Source organism: Lissotriton vulgaris, chromosome 2_1, assembly GCF_964263255.1.
Source record: "Lissotriton vulgaris chromosome 2_1, aLisVul1.2, whole genome shotgun sequence".
In the NCBI taxonomy this organism is placed as follows: Eukaryota; Metazoa; Chordata; class Amphibia; order Caudata; family Salamandridae; genus Lissotriton; species Lissotriton vulgaris.
The window spans coordinates 1,186,746,871-1,186,765,863 of record NC_141687.1 but is presented as its reverse complement, the minus strand read 5'-3'; the positions used below and the strand labels follow the sequence as shown (position 1 = coordinate 1,186,765,863).

General features: G+C 43.6%; 12 non-coding genes across 12 annotated transcripts; all 12 read right to left on the bottom strand.

Moving 5' to 3' along the window:
* Positions 1-625: 625 nt before the first annotated feature.
* Positions 626-697, bottom strand: TRNAG-CCC (transfer RNA glycine (anticodon CCC)). The gene has a single exon. It is a non-coding gene; the product is annotated as a tRNA-Gly (tRNA).
* Positions 698-2,222: 1,525 nt separating this feature from the next.
* TRNAG-UCC (transfer RNA glycine (anticodon UCC)) lies at positions 2,223-2,294 on the bottom strand. The gene has a single exon. It is a non-coding gene; the product is annotated as a tRNA-Gly (tRNA).
* Positions 2,295-3,809: 1,515 nt separating this feature from the next.
* TRNAG-CCC (transfer RNA glycine (anticodon CCC)) lies at positions 3,810-3,881 on the bottom strand. Its single transcript has one exon. It is a non-coding gene; the product is annotated as a tRNA-Gly (tRNA).
* Positions 3,882-5,406: 1,525 nt separating this feature from the next.
* Positions 5,407-5,478, bottom strand: TRNAG-UCC (transfer RNA glycine (anticodon UCC)). The gene has a single exon. It is a non-coding gene; the product is annotated as a tRNA-Gly (tRNA).
* Positions 5,479-7,011: 1,533 nt separating this feature from the next.
* Positions 7,012-7,083, bottom strand: TRNAG-CCC (transfer RNA glycine (anticodon CCC)). The gene has a single exon. It is a non-coding gene; the product is annotated as a tRNA-Gly (tRNA).
* Positions 7,084-8,608: 1,525 nt separating this feature from the next.
* On the bottom strand, positions 8,609-8,680 carry TRNAG-CCC (transfer RNA glycine (anticodon CCC)). The gene has a single exon. It is a non-coding gene; the product is annotated as a tRNA-Gly (tRNA).
* A 1,525-nt stretch (positions 8,681-10,205) lies between these two features.
* Positions 10,206-10,277, bottom strand: TRNAG-UCC (transfer RNA glycine (anticodon UCC)). Its single transcript has one exon. It is a non-coding gene; the product is annotated as a tRNA-Gly (tRNA).
* Positions 10,278-11,792: 1,515 nt separating this feature from the next.
* Positions 11,793-11,864, bottom strand: TRNAG-CCC (transfer RNA glycine (anticodon CCC)). Its single transcript has one exon. It is a non-coding gene; the product is annotated as a tRNA-Gly (tRNA).
* Positions 11,865-13,389: 1,525 nt separating this feature from the next.
* TRNAG-UCC (transfer RNA glycine (anticodon UCC)) lies at positions 13,390-13,461 on the bottom strand. Its single transcript has one exon. It is a non-coding gene; the product is annotated as a tRNA-Gly (tRNA).
* Positions 13,462-14,994: 1,533 nt separating this feature from the next.
* Positions 14,995-15,066, bottom strand: TRNAG-CCC (transfer RNA glycine (anticodon CCC)). The gene has a single exon. It is a non-coding gene; the product is annotated as a tRNA-Gly (tRNA).
* A 1,525-nt stretch (positions 15,067-16,591) lies between these two features.
* Positions 16,592-16,663, bottom strand: TRNAG-CCC (transfer RNA glycine (anticodon CCC)). The gene has a single exon. It is a non-coding gene; the product is annotated as a tRNA-Gly (tRNA).
* A 1,525-nt stretch (positions 16,664-18,188) lies between these two features.
* Positions 18,189-18,260, bottom strand: TRNAG-UCC (transfer RNA glycine (anticodon UCC)). Its single transcript has one exon. It is a non-coding gene; the product is annotated as a tRNA-Gly (tRNA).
* Between the last annotated feature and the right edge of the window lie 733 nt (positions 18,261-18,993).

Sequence of the window (18,993 nt, the reverse complement as noted above, 5' to 3'; positions counted from 1 at the left end):
AGAGATCTACCCGGTGAGGGCTTGCCCGGTGTAAGGCTTTTGAGCGTTTGGGAGCATTCGGTACATGAGAGGACGTTGGACTGGAAACTGTGTAAATTTGAAGCATCCAACCTTCCTGCTGCAGTCGGAGGATCTTTCCATGGACATCTGCCTTTTGGATTCCTCTAAACTTGCCCTCTGATGAAACATTTTTTGAGCTGCAGTTACCTCCGACGTCTACAAGGTGGCGCTACATTCAGGTGAGGGCACAAGTATGCACAAAATGTTGGCGACTTTTGCCAGATTTATCGATGGATCTTGCATATTGTTTTCAGAGGCTAGATATTGCCTAGGAAATGCTTTTTAACATAGAGATGCTGGAGTTATAATGTGTGGTCGGGCCTCAGCCCTTTCATTGTCTGCCCACTGTAAATATTTTTTATCAGCACATGTGAGTTGTGACTCTGCTTTATAAAACTTATCATATATTAGGACAATGAATGTATCAGAAGGTGCGATTGAGATGTTTGCCTATGTATTTGTTTATTTTTTTATATATGGCTGATTAATCTGTACATGAAATTTCCATTTTGTGACATGTTGCATTAAAATATATCCTGCTTGCAGAATATATTAGCATTTTCACTGCGTTGGCCGGGAATCGAACCCGGGTCAACTGCTTGGGAAGCAGCTATGCTCACCACTATACCACCAACGCCCTCCAATGTGTGTGCTCTCGGTTCTAAATATTACGTTGCCGAAATCAATGACTATCTTGCAACAGCTTCAATGGTGCATTTGGTTTAGATACCAACATGAGAAGTAGTAGAACGTTTTTTGCAGAGGGTAAGGAACTGGGGATTGAAACCAAGGACAAAGTTGTGCAGAAGAGAAGAAATGAAAAGCAACAGTACAAATAGTAGAAATCAGCATATATAGGCAGCATGGGAAGCAAAGCAGGGAAGAGAAAGAGAGAACATTCCATGAAATGCCCAGGAGATAGATAAGAGCAGAAAAAAAGTGAAGAATGAAATTCAAAGCATGCCCAGAAAGTTGTGTGAAGCTCCCACCAGTCATTTATGGTTATAGTTGTGTGTCTTTGCTTTCAAAGTACAGGGTTGATCCTTTCACGAACACTCTTGTATTACACAGACATAGATAGTTGAGAAGTCTTTTTTCACATAGCTGGCACAAGCTTGCGCTTTTCCTTTCTGGCAGTGTGGAAATGACAGCTTGGTCCTTGGAAGGAAAATCAAGCAAAATTAGCAGAGGATGGTTTCGATCCATCGACCTCTGGGTTATGGGCCCAGCACGCTTCCGCTGCGCCACTCTGCTCGTTTGTGAAAGTGTTCTCTTTATGCAGATGAGGAGGCATTCATAGGAGTGAAGTGGGATTGGTCGGGCTCTCACCTCATTTGCCTAATTATATCGCAAGGCATGCTGGGTGCAGAAAATCTTCATCTTCCCCTCTCACAATCAGTCATAACTGAAAGTCCAGACCCTCTTAGGCACTAGCCGTTTCAGGCCTTTATCAAGACAGCAGCTCTCCGACGCTCTCTGTCTCTCTCTCTGTGATCCTAGTGCTAGCATGCTCAGGATTTGGCTTTACCTGGGAGCCAGAGATCTACCCGGTGAGGGCTTGCCCGGTGTAAGGCTTTTGAGCGTTTGGGAGCGTTCGGTACATGAGAGGACGTTGGACTGGAAACTGTGTAAATTTGAAGCATCCAACCTTCCTGCTGCAGTCGGAGGATCTTTCCATGGACATCTGCCTTTTGGATTCCTCTAAACTTGCCCTCTGATGAAACATTTTTTGAGCTGCAGTTACCTCCGACGTCTACAAGGTGGCGCTACATTCAGGTGAGGGCACAAGTATGCACAAAATGTTGGCGACTTTTGCCAGATTTATCGATGGATCTTGCATATTGTTTTCAGAGGCTAGATATTGCCTAGGAAATGCTTTTTAACATAGAGATGCTGGAGTTATAATGTGTGGTCGGGCCTCAGCCCTTTCATTGTCTGCCCACTGTAAATATTTTTTATCAGCACATGTGAGTGGTGACTCTGCTTTATGAAACTTATCATATATTAGGACAATGAATATAGCAGAAGGGGCGATTGAGATGCTTGCCTACATATTTGTTTATTTTTTATATAACGGCTGATTAATCTGTTCATTATATTTCCATTTTGTGACATGTTGCATTAAAATATATCCTGCTTGCAGAATATATTAGTATTTGTACTGCGTTGGCCGGGAATCGAACCCGGGTCAACTGCTTGGAAGGCAGCTATGCTCACCACTATACCACCAACGCCCTCTGATCTGTGTGCTCTCGGTTCTAAACATTAGGACCCTGAGTTCAATGACTATCTTGCACCAGCTTGAATGGTGCATTTGGTTTAGATACCAACATGAAAAGCAATAGAAAGTTTTTTGCAGAGGGTAAGGAACTGGGATTGAAACCAAGGACAAAGCTGTGCAGAAGAGAAGAATGGAAAGCTGCATTACAAATAATAGATAAGAATATATAGAGGCAGCATGGGAAGCAAAACAGGGAAGAGAAATGCAGAACATTCAATTAATTGCCCAGGAGATAGATAAGAGCAGAACAAAAAGGGAAGAATGAAATTCAAAGCCTGCCCATAAAAGTGTTTGAAGGTCCCACCAGTCATTTATGCTTATTATTGTGTGTCTTTACTTTCAAAGTACAGGGTGGATCCTTTGACGATCCCTCTCTTGTATTTCAGCAGACACAGATATTTGAGAAGTCTTTTCTCACATAGCTGGCACAAGCTTGTGCTTTTCCTTGCTGTCAGCGTGGAAAAGACAGCTTGGTCCTTGGAAGGAAAATCAAGCAAAATTAGCAGAGAATGGTTTCGATCCATCGACCTCTGGGTTATGGGCCCAGCACGCTTCCGCTGCGCCACTCTGCTCTGTAGTGAAAGTGTTCTTTTTATGCAGATAGGGAGCATTAAGCAGAGTAGCGTGGGATTGGTCCGGCTCTCACCTCATTTGCATAAGTATATTGCAAGGCATGCTGGGTGCAGAAAAACTTCATCTTCCCCTCTCACAATCAGTCATAACTGAAAGTCAGACACTCTTAGGCACTAGCCGTTTCAGACCTTTATCAAGACAGCAGGTCTTGAACCCTCTCTCTCTCTCTCTCTGTGATCCTAGCACTAGCATGCTCAGGATTTGGCTTTACCTGGGAGCCAGAGATCTACCCGGTGAGGGCTTGCCCGGTGTGAGGCTTTTGAGCGTTTGGGAGCGTTGTGGACGTTGGACAGGAAACTCTGCGAATTTGAAGCATCCAACATTCCTGCTGCAGTGAGCGGCTCTTTCCATGGACATCTGCCTCTAGGATTCCTCTCAACTTGCCTTCTGATAAAACATTTTGGGAGCAGCAATTACCTTCGACAGCTACAAGGTGGCTCTACATTCTGGTAAGTGCACAAGTATGCACAAAATGTTAGGGACTTTTGCCAGATTTATCGGTGGATCTTGCATATTTTTTTCAGAGGCTAGATATTGCCTAGAAATGCTTTTTAACATAGAGATGTTGGAGTTATAATGTCTGGTGGGGCCTCACCCCTTCCATTGTTTGCCCACTGTAACATATTTATTACCAGCACATGTGAGTTGTGACTCTGCTTTATAAAACTTATCATATATTAGGACAATGAATGTATCAGAAGGTGCGATTGAGATGTTTGCCTATGTATTTGTTTATTTTTTTATATATGGCTGATTAATCTGTACATGAAATTTCCATTTTGTGACATGTTGCATTAAAATATATCCTGCTTGCAGAATATATTAGCATTTTCACTGCGTTGGCCGGGAATCGAACCCGGGTCAACTGCTTGGGAAGCAGCTATGCTCACCACTATACCACCAACGCCCTCCGATGTGTGTGCTCTCGGTTCTAAATATTACGTTGCCGAAATCAATGACTATCTTGCAACAGCTTCAATGGTGCATTTGGTTTAGATACCAACATGAGAAGTAGTAGAACGTTTTTTGCAGAGGGTAAGGAACTGGGGATTGAAACCAAGGACAAAGTTGTGCAGAAGAGAAGAAATGAAAAGCAACAGTACAAATAGTAGAAATCAGCATATATAGGCAGCATGGGAAGCAAAGCAGGGAAGAGAAAGAGAGAACATTCCATGAAATGCCCAGGAGATAGATAAGAGCAGAAAAAAAGGGAAGAATGAAATTCAAAGCATGCCCAGAAAGTTGTGTGAAGCTCCCACCAGTCATTTATGGTTATAGTTGTGTGTCTTTGCTTTCAAAGTACAGGGTTGATCCTTTCACGAACACTCTTGTATTACACAGACATAGATAGTTGAGAAGTCTTTTTTCACATAGCTGGCACAAGCTTGCGCTTTTCCTTTCTGGCAGTGTGGAAATGACAGCTTGGTCCTTGGAAGGAAAATCAAGCAAAATTAGCAGAGGATGGTTTCGATCCATCGACCTCTGGGTTATGGGCCCAGCACGCTTCCGCTGCGCCACTCTGCTCGTTTGTGAAAGTGTTCTCTTTATGCAGATGAGGAGGCATTCATAGGAGTGAAGTGGGATTGGTCGGGCTCTCACCTCATTTGCCTAATTATATCGCAAGGCATGCTGGGTGCAGAAAATCTTCATCTTCCCCTCTCACAATCAGTCATAACTGAAAGTCCAGACACTCTTAGGCACTAGCCGTTTCAGGCCTTTATCAAGACAGCAGCTCTCCGACGCTCTCTGTCTCTCTCTCTGTGATCCTAGTGCTAGCATGCTCAGGATTTGGCTTTACCTGGGAGCCAGAGATCTACCCGGTGAGGGCTTGCCCGGTGTAAGGCTTTTGAGCGTTTGGGAGCGTTCGGTACATGAGAGGACGTTGGACTGGAAACTGTGTAAATTTGAAGCATCCAACTTTCCTGCTGCAGTCGGAGGATCTTTCCATGGACATCTGCCTTTTGGATTCCTCTAAACTTGCCCTCTGATGAAACATTTTTTGAGCTGCAGTTACCTCCGACGTCTACAAGGTGGCGCTACATTCAGGTGAGGGCACAAGTATGCACAAAATGTTGGCGACTTTTGCCAGATTTATCGATGGATCTTGCATATTGTTTTCAGAGGCTAGATATTGCCTAGGAAATGCTTTTTAACATAGAGATGCTGGAGTTATAATGTGTGGTCGGGCCTCAGCCCTTTCATTGTCTGCCCACTGTAAATATTTTTTATCAGCACATGTGAGTGGTGACTCTGCTTTATGAAACTTATCATATATTAGGACAATGAATATAGCAGAAGGGGCGATTGAGATGCTTGCCTACATATTTGTTTATTTTTTATATAACGGCTGATTAATCTGTTCATTATATTTCCATTTTGTGACATGTTGCATTAAAATATATCCTGCTTGCAGAATATATTAGTATTTGTACTGCGTTGGCCGGGAATCGAACCCGGGTCAACTGCTTGGAAGGCAGCTATGCTCACCACTATACCACCAACGCCCTCTGATCTGTGTGCTCTCGGTTCTAAACATTAGGACCCTGAGTTCAATGACTATCTTGCACCAGCTTGAATGGTGCATTTGGTTTAGATACCAACATGAAAAGCAATAGAAAGTTTTTTGCAGAGGGTAAGGAACTGGGATTGAAACCAAGGACAAAGCTGTGCAGAAGAGAAGAATGGAAAGCTGCATTACAAATAATAGATAAGAATATATAGAGGCAGCATGGGAAGCAAAACAGGGAAGAGAAATGCAGAACATTCAATTAATTGCCCAGGAGATAGATAAGAGCAGAACAAAAAGGGAAGAATGAAATTCAAAGCCTGCCCATAAAAGTGTTTGAAGGTCCCACCAGTCATTTATGCTTATTATTGTGTGTCTTTACTTTCAAAGTACAGGGTGGATCCTTTGACGATCCCTCTCTTGTATTTCAGCAGACACAGATATTTGAGAAGTCTTTTCTCACATAGCTGGCACAAGCTTGTGCTTTTCCTTGCTGTCAGCGTGGAAAAGACAGCTTGGTCCTTGGAAGGAAAATCAAGCAAAATTAGCAGAGAATGGTTTCGATCCATCGACCTCTGGGTTATGGGCCCAGCACGCTTCCGCTGCGCCACTCTGCTCTGTAGTGAAAGTGTTCTTTTTATGCAGATAGGGAGCATTAAGCAGAGTAGCGTGGGATTGGTCCGGCTCTCACCTCATTTGCATAAGTATATTGCAAGGCATGCTGGGTGCAGAAAAACTTCATCTTCCCCTCTCACAATCAGTCATAACTGAAAGTCAGACACTCTTAGGCACTAGCCGTTTCAGACCTTTATCAAGACAGCAGGTCTTGAACCCTCTCTCTCTCTCTCTCTCTCTCTCTGTGATCCTAGCACTAGCATGCTCAGGATTTGGCTTTACCTGGGAGCCAGAGATCTACCCGGTGAGGGCTTGCCCGGTGTGAGGCTTTTGAGCGTTTGGGAGCGTTCGGGACGTGAGTGGACGTTGGACAGGAAACTCTGCGAATTTGAAGCATCCAACATTCCTGCTGCAGTGAGCGGCTCTTTCCATGGACATCTGCCTCTAGGATTCCTCTCAACTTGCCTTCTGATAAAACATTTTGGGAGCAGCAATTACCTTCGACAGCTACAAGGTGGCTCTACATTCTGGTAAGTGCACAAGTATGCACAAAATGTTAGGGACTTTTGCCAGATTTATCGGTGGATCTTGCATATTTTTTTCAGAGGCTAGATATTGCCTAGAAATGCTTTTTAACATAGAGATGTTGGAGTTATAATGTCTGGTGGGGCCTCACCCCTTCCATTGTTTGCCCACTGTAACATATTTATTACCAGCACATGTGAGTTGTGACTCTGCTTTATAAAACTTATCATATATTAGGACAATGAATGTATCAGAAGGTGCGATTGAGATGTTTGCCTATGTATTTGTTTATTTTTTTATATATGGCTGATTAATCTGTACATGAAATTTCCATTTTGTGACATGTTGCATTAAAATATATCCTGCTTGCAGAATATATAAGCATTTTCACTGCGTTGGCCGGGAATCGAACCCGGGTCAACTGCTTGGGAAGCAGCTATGCTCACCACTATACCACCAACGCCCTCTGATGTGTGTGCTCTCGGTTCTAAATATTACGTTGCCGAAATCAATGACTATCTTGCAACAGCTTCAATGGTGCATTTGGTTTAGATACCAACATGAGAAGTAGTAGAACGTTTTTTGCAGAGGGTAAGGAACTAGGGATTGAAACCAAGGACAAAGTTGTGCAGAAGAGAAGAAATGAAAAGCAACAGTACAAATAGTAGAAATCAGCATATATAGGCAGCATAGGAAGCAAAGCAGGGAAGAGAAAGAGAGAACATTCCATGAAATGCCCAGGAGATAGATAAGAGCAGAAAAAAAGGGAAGAATGCAATTCAAAGCATGCCCAGAAAGTTGTGTGAAGCTCCCACCAGTCATTTATGGTTATAGTTGTGTGTCTTTGCTTTCAAAGTACAGGGTTGATCCTTTCACGAACACTCTTGTATTACACAGACATAGATAGTTGAGAAGTCTTTTTTCACATAGCTGGCACAAGCTTGCGCTTTTCCTTTCTGGCAGTGTGGAAATGACAGCTTGGTCCTTGGAAGGAAAATCAAGCAAAATTAGCAGAGGATGGTTTCGATCCATCGACCTCTGGGTTATGGGCCCAGCACGCTTCCGCTGCGCCACTCTGCTCGTTTGTGAAAGTGTTCTCTTTATGCAGATGAGGAGGCATTCATAGGAGTGAAGTGGGATTGGTCGGGCTCTCACCTCATTTGCCTAATTATATCGCAAGGCATGCTGGGTGCAGAAAATCTTCATCTTCCCCTCTCACAATCAGTCATAACTGAAAGTCCAGACCCTCTTAGGCACTAGCCGTTTCAGGCCTTTATCAAGACAGCAGCTCTCCGACGCTCTCTGTCTCTCTCTCTGTGATCCTAGTGCTAGCATGCTCAGGATTTGGCTTTACCTGGGAGCCAGAGATCTACCCGGTGAGGGCTTGCCCGGTGTAAGGCTTTTGAGCGTTTGGGAGCGTTCGGTACATGAGAGGACGTTGGACTGGAAACTGTGTAAATTTGAAGCATCCAACCTTCCTGCTGCAGTCGGAGGATCTTTCCATGGACATCTGCCTTTTGGATTCCTCTAAACTTGCCCTCTGATGAAACATTTTTTGAGCTGCAGTTACCTCCGACGTCTACAAGGTGGCGCTACATTCAGGTGAGGGCACAAGTATGCACAAAATGTTGGCGACTTTTGCCAGATTTATCGATGGATCTTGCATATTGTTTTCAGAGGCTAGATATTGCCTAGGAAATGCTTTTTAACATAGAGATGCTGGAGTTATAATGTGTGGTCGGGCCTCAGCCCTTTCATTGTCTGCCCACTGTAAATATTTTTTATCAGCACATGTGAGTTGTGACTCTGCTTTATAAAACTTATCATATATTAGGACAATGAATGTATCAGAAGGTGCGATTGAGATGTTTGCCTATGTATTTGTTTATTTTTTTATATATGGCTGATTAATCTGTACATGAAATTTCCATTTTGTGACATGTTGCATTAAAATATATCCTGCTTGCAGAATATATTAGCATTTTCACTGCGTTGGCCGGGAATCGAACCCGGGTCAACTGCTTGGGAAGCAGCTATGCTCACCACTATACCACCAACGCCCTCCGATGTGTGTGCTCTCGGTTCTAAATATTACGTTGCCGAAATCAATGACTATCTTGCAACAGCTTCAATGGTGCATTTGGTTTAGATACCAACATGAGAAGTAGTAGAACGTTTTTTGCAGAGGGTAAGGAACTGGGGATTGAAACCAAGGACAAAGTTGTGCAGAAGAGAAGAAATGAAAAGCAACAGTACAAATAGTAGAAATCAGCATATATAGGCAGCATGGGAAGCAAAGCAGGGAAGAGAAAGAGAGAACATTCCATGAAATGCCCAGGAGATAGATAAGAGCAGAAAAAAAGTGAAGAATGAAATTCAAAGCATGCCCAGAAAGTTGTGTGAAGCTCCCACCAGTCATTTATGGTTATAGTTGTGTGTCTTTGCTTTCAAAGTACAGGGTTGATCCTTTCACGAACACTCTTGTATTACACAGACATAGATAGTTGAGAAGTCTTTTTTCACATAGCTGGCACAAGCTTGCGCTTTTCCTTTCTGGCAGTGTGGAAATGACAGCTTGGTCCTTGGAAGGAAAATCAAGCAAAATTAGCAGAGGATGGTTTCGATCCATCGACCTCTGGGTTATGGGCCCAGCACGCTTCCGCTGCGCCACTCTGCTCGTTTGTGAAAGTGTTCTCTTTATGCAGATGAGGAGGCATTCATAGGAGTGAAGTGGGATTGGTCGGGCTCTCACCTCATTTGCCTAATTATATCGCAAGGCATGCTGGGTGCAGAAAATCTTCATCTTCCCCTCTCACAATCAGTCATAACTGAAAGTCCAGACCCTCTTAGGCACTAGCCGTTTCAGGCCTTTATCAAGACAGCAGCTCTCCGACGCTCTCTGTCTCTCTCTCTGTGATCCTAGTGCTAGCATGCTCAGGATTTGGCTTTACCTGGGAGCCAGAGATCTACCCGGTGAGGGCTTGCCCGGTGTAAGGCTTTTGAGCGTTTGGGAGCGTTCGGTACATGAGAGGACGTTGGACTGGAAACTGTGTAAATTTGAAGCATCCAACCTTCCTGCTGCAGTCGGAGGATCTTTCCATGGACATCTGCCTTTTGGATTCCTCTAAACTTGCCCTCTGATGAAACATTTTTTGAGCTGCAGTTACCTCCGACGTCTACAAGGTGGCGCTACATTCAGGTGAGGGCACAAGTATGCACAAAATGTTGGCGACTTTTGCCAGATTTATCGATGGATCTTGCATATTGTTTTCAGAGGCTAGATATTGCCTAGGAAATGCTTTTTAACATAGAGATGCTGGAGTTATAATGTGTGGTCGGGCCTCAGCCCTTTCATTGTCTGCCCACTGTAAATATTTTTTATCAGCACATGTGAGTGGTGACTCTGCTTTATGAAACTTATCATATATTAGGACAATGAATATAGCAGAAGGGGCGATTGAGATGCTTGCCTACATATTTGTTTATTTTTTATATAACGGCTGATTAATCTGTTCATTATATTTCCATTTTGTGACATGTTGCATTAAAATATATCCTGCTTGCAGAATATATTAGTATTTGTACTGCGTTGGCCGGGAATCGAACCCGGGTCAACTGCTTGGAAGGCAGCTATGCTCACCACTATACCACCAACGCCCTCTGATCTGTGTGCTCTCGGTTCTAAACATTAGGACCCTGAGTTCAATGACTATCTTGCACCAGCTTGAATGGTGCATTTGGTTTAGATACCAACATGAAAAGCAATAGAAAGTTTTTTGCAGAGGGTAAGGAACTGGGATTGAAACCAAGGACAAAGCTGTGCAGAAGAGAAGAATGGAAAGCTGCATTACAAATAATAGATAAGAATATATAGAGGCAGCATGGGAAGCAAAACAGGGAAGAGAAATGCAGAACATTCAATTAATTGCCCAGGAGATAGATAAGAGCAGAACAAAAAGGGAAGAATGAAATTCAAAGCCTGCCCATAAAAGTGTTTGAAGGTCCCACCAGTCATTTATGCTTATTATTGTGTGTCTTTACTTTCAAAGTACAGGGTGGATCCTTTGACGATCCCTCTCTTGTATTTCAGCAGACACAGATATTTGAGAAGTCTTTTCTCACATAGCTGGCACAAGCTTGTGCTTTTCCTTGCTGTCAGCGTGGAAAAGACAGCTTGGTCCTTGGAAGGAAAATCAAGCAAAATTAGCAGAGAATGGTTTCGATCCATCGACCTCTGGGTTATGGGCCCAGCACGCTTCCGCTGCGCCACTCTGCTCTGTAGTGAAAGTGTTCTTTTTATGCAGATAGGGAGCATTAAGCAGAGTAGCGTGGGATTGGTCCGGCTCTCACCTCATTTGCATAAGTATATTGCAAGGCATGCTGGGTGCAGAAAAACTTCATCTTCCCCTCTCACAATCAGTCATAACTGAAAGTCAGACACTCTTAGGCACTAGCCGTTTCAGACCTTTATCAAGACAGCAGGTCTTGAACCCTCTCTCTCTCTCTCTCTGTGATCCTAGCACTAGCATGCTCAGGATTTGGCTTTACCTGGGAGCCAGAGATCTACCCGGTGAGGGCTTGCCCGGTGTGAGGCTTTTGAGCGTTTGGGAGCGTTGTGGACGTTGGACAGGAAACTCTGCGAATTTGAAGCATCCAACATTCCTGCTGCAGTGAGCGGCTCTTTCCATGGACATCTGCCTCTAGGATTCCTCTCAACTTGCCTTCTGATAAAACATTTTGGGAGCAGCAATTACCTTCGACAGCTACAAGGTGGCTCTACATTCTGGTAAGTGCACAAGTATGCACAAAATGTTAGGGACTTTTGCCAGATTTATCGGTGGATCTTGCATATTTTTTTCAGAGGCTAGATATTGCCTAGAAATGCTTTTTAACATAGAGATGTTGGAGTTATAATGTCTGGTGGGGCCTCACCCCTTCCATTGTTTGCCCACTGTAACATATTTATTACCAGCACATGTGAGTTGTGACTCTGCTTTATAAAACTTATCATATATTAGGACAATGAATGTATCAGAAGGTGCGATTGAGATGTTTGCCTATGTATTTGTTTATTTTTTTATATATGGCTGATTAATCTGTACATGAAATTTCCATTTTGTGACATGTTGCATTAAAATATATCCTGCTTGCAGAATATATTAGCATTTTCACTGCGTTGGCCGGGAATCGAACCCGGGTCAACTGCTTGGGAAGCAGCTATGCTCACCACTATACCACCAACGCCCTCCGATGTGTGTGCTCTCGGTTCTAAATATTACGTTGCCGAAATCAATGACTATCTTGCAACAGCTTCAATGGTGCATTTGGTTTAGATACCAACATGAGAAGTAGTAGAACGTTTTTTGCAGAGGGTAAGGAACTGGGGATTGAAACCAAGGACAAAGTTGTGCAGAAGAGAAGAAATGAAAAGCAACAGTACAAATAGTAGAAATCAGCATATATAGGCAGCATGGGAAGCAAAGCAGGGAAGAGAAAGAGAGAACATTCCATGAAATGCCCAGGAGATAGATAAGAGCAGAAAAAAAGGGAAGAATGAAATTCAAAGCATGCCCAGAAAGTTGTGTGAAGCTCCCACCAGTCATTTATGGTTATAGTTGTGTGTCTTTGCTTTCAAAGTACAGGGTTGATCCTTTCACGAACACTCTTGTATTACACAGACATAGATAGTTGAGAAGTCTTTTTTCACATAGCTGGCACAAGCTTGCGCTTTTCCTTTCTGGCAGTGTGGAAATGACAGCTTGGTCCTTGGAAGGAAAATCAAGCAAAATTAGCAGAGGATGGTTTCGATCCATCGACCTCTGGGTTATGGGCCCAGCACGCTTCCGCTGCGCCACTCTGCTCGTTTGTGAAAGTGTTCTCTTTATGCAGATGAGGAGGCATTCATAGGAGTGAAGTGGGATTGGTCGGGCTCTCACCTCATTTGCCTAATTATATCGCAAGGCATGCTGGGTGCAGAAAATCTTCATCTTCCCCTCTCACAATCAGTCATAACTGAAAGTCCAGACACTCTTAGGCACTAGCCGTTTCAGGCCTTTATCAAGACAGCAGCTCTCCGACGCTCTCTGTCTCTCTCTCTGTGATCCTAGTGCTAGCATGCTCAGGATTTGGCTTTACCTGGGAGCCAGAGATCTACCCGGTGAGGGCTTGCCCGGTGTAAGGCTTTTGAGCGTTTGGGAGCGTTCGGTACATGAGAGGACGTTGGACTGGAAACTGTGTAAATTTGAAGCATCCAACTTTCCTGCTGCAGTCGGAGGATCTTTCCATGGACATCTGCCTTTTGGATTCCTCTAAACTTGCCCTCTGATGAAACATTTTTTGAGCTGCAGTTACCTCCGACGTCTACAAGGTGGCGCTACATTCAGGTGAGGGCACAAGTATGCACAAAATGTTGGCGACTTTTGCCAGATTTATCGATGGATCTTGCATATTGTTTTCAGAGGCTAGATATTGCCTAGGAAATGCTTTTTAACATAGAGATGCTGGAGTTATAATGTGTGGTCGGGCCTCAGCCCTTTCATTGTCTGCCCACTGTAAATATTTTTTATCAGCACATGTGAGTGGTGACTCTGCTTTATGAAACTTATCATATATTAGGACAATGAATATAGCAGAAGGGGCGATTGAGATGCTTGCCTACATATTTGTTTATTTTTTATATAACGGCTGATTAATCTGTTCATTATATTTCCATTTTGTGACATGTTGCATTAAAATATATCCTGCTTGCAGAATATATTAGTATTTGTACTGCGTTGGCCGGGAATCGAACCCGGGTCAACTGCTTGGAAGGCAGCTATGCTCACCACTATACCACCAACGCCCTCTGATCTGTGTGCTCTCGGTTCTAAACATTAGGACCCTGAGTTCAATGACTATCTTGCACCAGCTTGAATGGTGCATTTGGTTTAGATACCAACATGAAAAGCAATAGAAAGTTTTTTGCAGAGGGTAAGGAACTGGGATTGAAACCAAGGACAAAGCTGTGCAGAAGAGAAGAATGGAAAGCTGCATTACAAATAATAGATAAGAATATATAGAGGCAGCATGGGAAGCAAAACAGGGAAGAGAAATGCAGAACATTCAATTAATTGCCCAGGAGATAGATAAGAGCAGAACAAAAAGGGAAGAATGAAATTCAAAGCCTGCCCATAAAAGTGTTTGAAGGTCCCACCAGTCATTTATGCTTATTATTGTGTGTCTTTACTTTCAAAGTACAGGGTGGATCCTTTGACGATCCCTCTCTTGTATTTCAGCAGACACAGATATTTGAGAAGTCTTTTCTCACATAGCTGGCACAAGCTTGTGCTTTTCCTTGCTGTCAGCGTGGAAAAGACAGCTTGGTCCTTGGAAGGAAAATCAAGCAAAATTAGCAGAGAATGGTTTCGATCCATCGACCTCTGGGTTATGGGCCCAGCACGCTTCCGCTGCGCCACTCTGCTCTGTAGTGAAAGTGTTCTTTTTATGCAGATAGGGAGCATTAAGCAGAGTAGCGTGGGATTGGTCCGGCTCTCACCTCATTTGCATAAGTATATTGCAAGGCATGCTGGGTGCAGAAAAACTTCATCTTCCCCTCTCACAATCAGTCATAACTGAAAGTCAGACACTCTTAGGCACTAGCCGTTTCAGACCTTTATCAAGACAGCAGGTCTTGAACCCTCTCTCTCTCTCTCTCTCTCTCTCTGTGATCCTAGCACTAGCATGCTCAGGATTTGGCTTTACCTGGGAGCCAGAGATCTACCCGGTGAGGGCTTGCCCGGTGTGAGGCTTTTGAGCGTTTGGGAGCGTTCGGGACGTGAGTGGACGTTGGACAGGAAACTCTGCGAATTTGAAGCATCCAACATTCCTGCTGCAGTGAGCGGCTCTTTCCATGGACATCTGCCTCTAGGATTCCTCTCAACTTGCCTTCTGATAAAACATTTTGGGAGCAGCAATTACCTTCGACAGCTACAAGGTGGCTCTACATTCTGGTAAGTGCACAAGTATGCACAAAATGTTAGGGACTTTTGCCAGATTTATCGGTGGATCTTGCATATTTTTTTCAGAGGCTAGATATTGCCTAGAAATGCTTTTTAACATAGAGATGTTGGAGTTATAATGTCTGGTGGGGCCTCACCCCTTCCATTGTTTGCCCACTGTAACATATTTATTACCAGCACATGTGAGTTGTGACTCTGCTTTATAAAACTTATCATATATTAGGACAATGAATGTATCAGAAGGTGCGATTGAGATGTTTGCCTATGTATTTGTTTATTTTTTTATATATGGCTGATTAATCTGTACATGAAATTTCCATTTTGTGACATGTTGCATTAAAATATATCCTGCTTGCAGAATATATAAGCATTTTCACTGCGTTGGCCGGGAATCGAACCCGGGTCAACTGCTTGGGAAGCAGCTATGCTCACCACTATACCACCAACGCCCTCTGATGTGTGTGCTCTCGGTTCTAAATATTACGTTGCCGAAATCAATGACTATCTTGCAACAGCTTCAATGGTGCATTTGGTTTAGATACCAACATGAGAAGTAGTAGAACGTTTTTTGCAGAGGGTAAGGAACTAGGGATTGAAACCAAGGACAAAGTTGTGCAGAAGAGAAGAAATGAAAAGCAACAGTACAAATAGTAGAAATCAGCATATATAGGCAGCATAGGAAGCAAAGCAGGGAAGAGAAAGAGAGAACATTCCATGAAATGCCCAGGAGATAGATAAGAGCAGAAAAAAAGGGAAGAATGCAATTCAAAGCATGCCCAGAAAGTTGTGTGAAGCTCCCACCAGTCATTTATGGTTATAGTTGTGTGTCTTTGCTTTCAAAGTACAGGGTTGATCCTTTCACGAACACTCTTGTATTACACAGACATAGATAGTTGAGAAGTCTTTTTTCACATAGCTGGCACAAGCTTGCGCTTTTCCTTTCTGGCAGTGTGGAAATGACAGCTTGGTCCTTGGAAGGAAAATCAAGCAAAATTAGCAGAGGATGGTTTCGATCCATCGACCTCTGGGTTATGGGCCCAGCACGCTTCCGCTGCGCCACTCTGCTCGTTTGTGAAAGTGTTCTCTTTATGCAGATGAGGAGGCATTCATAGGAGTGAAGTGGGATTGGTCGGGCTCTCACCTCATTTGCCTAATTATATCGCAAGGCATGCTGGGTGCAGAAAATCTTCATCTTCCCCTCTCACAATCAGTCATAACTGAAAGTCCAGACCCTCTTAGGCACTAGCCGTTTCAGGCCTTTATCAAGACAGCAGCTCTCCGACGCTCTCTGTCTCTCTCTCTGTGATCCTAGTGCTAGCATGCTCAGGATTTGGCTTTACCTGGGAGCCAGAGATCTACCCGGTGAGGGCTTGCCCGGTGTAAGGCTTTTGAGCGTTTGGGAGCGTTCGGTACATGAGAGGACGTTGGACTGGAAACTGTGTAAATTTGAAGCATCCAACCTTCCTGCTGCAGTCGGAGGATCTTTCCATGGACATCTGCCTTTTGGATTCCTCTAAACTTGCCCTCTGATGAAACATTTTTTGAGCTGCAGTTACCTCCGACGTCTACAAGGTGGCGCTACATTCAGGTGAGGGCACAAGTATGCACAAAATGTTGGCGACTTTTGCCAGATTTATCGATGGATCTTGCATATTGTTTTCAGAGGCTAGATATTGCCTAGGAAATGCTTTTTAACATAGAGATGCTGGAGTTATAATGTGTGGTCGGGCCTCAGCCCTTTCATTGTCTGCCCACTGTAAATATTTTTTATCAGCACATGTGAGTTGTGACTCTGCTTTATAAAACTTATCATATATTAGGACAATGAATGTATCAGAAGGTGCGATTGAGATGTTTGCCTATGTATTTGTTTATTTTTTTATATATGGCTGATTAATCTGTACATGAAATTTCCATTTTGTGACATGTTGCATTAAAATATATCCTGCTTGCAGAATATATTAGCATTTTCACTGCGTTGGCCGGGAATCGAACCCGGGTCAACTGCTTGGGAAGCAGCTATGCTCACCACTATACCACCAACGCCCTCCGATGTGTGTGCTCTCGGTTCTAAATATTACGTTGCCGAAATCAATGACTATCTTGCAACAGCTTCAATGGTGCATTTGGTTTAGATACCAACATGAGAAGTAGTAGAACGTTTTTTGCAGAGGGTAAGGAACTGGGGATTGAAACCAAGGACAAAGTTGTGCAGAAGAGAAGAAATGAAAAGCAACAGTACAAATAGTAGAAATCAGCATATATAGGCAGCATGGGAAGCAAAGCAGGGAAGAGAAAGAGAGAACATTCCATGAAATGCCCAGGAGATAGATAAGAGCAGAAAAAAAGTGAAGAATGAAATTCAAAGCATGCCCAGAAAGTTGTGTGAAGCTCCCACCAGTCATTTATGGTTATAGTTGTGTGTCTTTGCTTTCAAAGTACAGGGTTGATCCTTTCACGAACACTCTTGTATTACACAGACATAGATAGTTGAGAAGTCTTTTTTCACATAGCTGGCACAAGCTTGCGCTTTTCCTTTCTGGCAGTGTGGAAATGACAGCTTGGTCCTTGGAAGGAAAATCAAGCAAAATTAGCAGAGGATGGTTTCGATCCATCGACCTCTGGGTTATGGGCCCAGCACGCTTCCGCTGCGCCACTCTGCTCGTTTGTGAAAGTGTTCTCTTTATGCAGATGAGGAGGCATTCATAGGAGTGAAGTGGGATTGGTCGGGCTCTCACCTCATTTGCCTAATTATATCGCAAGGCATGCTGGGTGCAGAAAATCTTCATCTTCCCCTCTCACAATCAGTCATAACTGAAAGTCCAGACCCTCTTAGGCACTAGCCGTTTCAGGCCTTTATCAAGACAGCAGCTCTCCGACGCTCTCTGTCTCTCTCTCTGTGATCCTAGTGCTAGCATGCTCAGGATTTGGCTTTACCTGGGAGCCAGAGATCTACCCGGTGAGGGCTTGCCCGGTGTAAGGCTTTTGAGCGTTTGGGAGCGTTCGGTACATGAGAGGACGTTGGACTGGAAACTGTGTAAATTTGAAGCATCCAACCTTCCTGCTGCAGTCGGAGGATCTTTCCATGGACATCTGCCTTTTGGATTCCTCTAAACTTGCCCTCTGATGAAACATTTTTTGAGCTGCAGTTACCTCCGACGTCTACAAGGTGGCGCTACATTCAGGTGAGGGCACAAGTATGCACAAAATGTTGGCGACTTTTGCCAGATTTATCGATGGATCTTGCATATTGTTTTCAGAGGCTAGATATTGCCTAGGAAATGCTTTTTAACATAGAGATGCTGGAGTTATAATGTGTGGTCGGGCCTCAGCCCTTTCATTGTCTGCCCACTGTAAATATTTTTTATCAGCACATGTGAGTGGTGACTCTGCTTTATGAAACTTATCATATATTAGGACAATGAATATAGCAGAAGGGGCGATTGAGATGCTTGCCTACATATTTGTTTATTTTTTATATAACGGCTGATTAATCTGTTCATTATATTTCCATTTTGTGACATGTTGCATTAAAATATATCCTGCTTGCAGAATATATTAGTATTTGTACTGCGTTGGCCGGGAATCGAACCCGGGTCAACTGCTTGGAAGGCAGCTATGCTCACCACTATACCACCAACGCCCTCTGATCTGTGTGCTCTCGGTTCTAAACATTAGGACCCTGAGTTCAATGACTATCTTGCACCAGCTTGAATGGTGCATTTGGTTTAGATACCAACATGAAAAGCAATAGAAAGTTTTTTGCAGAGGGTAAGGAACTGGGATTGAAACCAAGGACAAAGCTGTGCAGAAGAGAAGAATGGAAAGCTGCATTACAAATAATAGATAAGAATATATAGAGGCAGCATGGGAAGCAAAACAGGGAAGAGAAATGCAGAACATTCAATTAATTGCCCAGGAGATAGATAAGAGCAGAACAAAAAGGGAAGAATGAAATTCAAAGCCTGCCCATAAAAGTGTTTGAAGGTCCCACCAGTCATTTATGCTTATTATTGTGTGTCTTTACTTTCAAAGTACAGGGTGGATCCTTTGACGATCCCTCTCTTGTATTTCAGCAGACACAGATATTTGAGAAGTCTTTTCTCACATAGCTGGCACAAGCTTGTGCTTTTCCTTGCTGTCAGCGTGGAAAAGACAGCTTGGTCCTTGGAAGGAAAATCAAGCAAAATTAGCAGAGAATGGTTTCGATCCATCGACCTCTGGGTTATGGGCCCAGCACGCTTCCGCTGCGCCACTCTGCTCTGTAGTGAAAGTGTTCTTTTTATGCAGATAGGGAGCATTAAGCAGAGTAGCGTGGGATTGGTCCGGCTCTCACCTCATTTGCATAAGTATATTGCAAGGCATGCTGGGTGCAG